Consider the following 981-nt stretch of genomic DNA (forward strand, 5'->3'; position numbering starts at 1 on the left):
CACTTCCTAGGTGGCACTTCTGGAGAGCTCCATGGCACAGTTCCGAGGGTGACACTTCCTAAGTGGCACTTCTGGGGAGCCCCATTGCACAGTACCACCCTCGGAACTGTGCCATGTGACTCCCCGGATGTGCCACCCTTGGAAGTGCAACACTCGGAACTGTGCCATAGGGCTCCGCAGAAGTGCCATCCTCGGAAGTGCCACACTCGGAATTGTGCCATGGGGCTCGCCAGATGTGCCACCCAGGAATTGCCAAGCTCAGAACTGTGCCATGGTGCTCTCCAGAAGTGCCACTCTTGAAAGTGCCAGGCATAAGGCCAGCAATTTTCGTGGGAGGGCATAACATTGACCCCAGTGTTCACCTGGTAATTATTTTGGTGAATAAAATAAGTACCAGTTGAGCACTGGTGGAGGCGCGTGGCTTAGTGGTTAGGGTGTCAGCATCATGATCGTAAGATTGTGGTTTCGATTCCTGTCCCGGGCGACGCGTTGTGTTCTTGAGCAAAACACTTCATTTCACGTTGCTCCAGTCCACTCAGCTGGTAACGCAGCGATGGACTGGCGTCCCCCAGTATACACCATTGAAACCGGGAAACCGGGCCCATGAGCCTGGCTAGGCTTTAAAAAGGCCGCAACTGCGATGGACTGGCGTCCCGTCCAGCTGGAGGGAACACATACGCCATAGAAACCGGGAAACCGGGCCCATGAGCCTGGCCAGGCTTTAAAAGGGCGCAGAGAGAGAGAGACAGAGAGAGAGAGAGAGAGAGAGAGATAGAGAGAGAGAGAGAGAGTGTGTTGAGCATTGAGGTCGAAACTACTGGTCTTGTGCCAAAATTTTAAATCAATATTAATTCTATATTAGCATTTATAACTATGTTACTCATTGTTCGATATGCAAATATATAAAGTAAATTCCTAAAGGTAGCGAAATTACTTTTCTTATGAATATTTATGTATTCATAAATTAGGTGCCACCTTAAT

This window comes from Octopus bimaculoides, chromosome 1 (genome assembly GCF_001194135.2).
Source record: "Octopus bimaculoides isolate UCB-OBI-ISO-001 chromosome 1, ASM119413v2, whole genome shotgun sequence".
Taxonomy (NCBI): domain Eukaryota; kingdom Metazoa; phylum Mollusca; class Cephalopoda; order Octopoda; family Octopodidae; genus Octopus; species Octopus bimaculoides.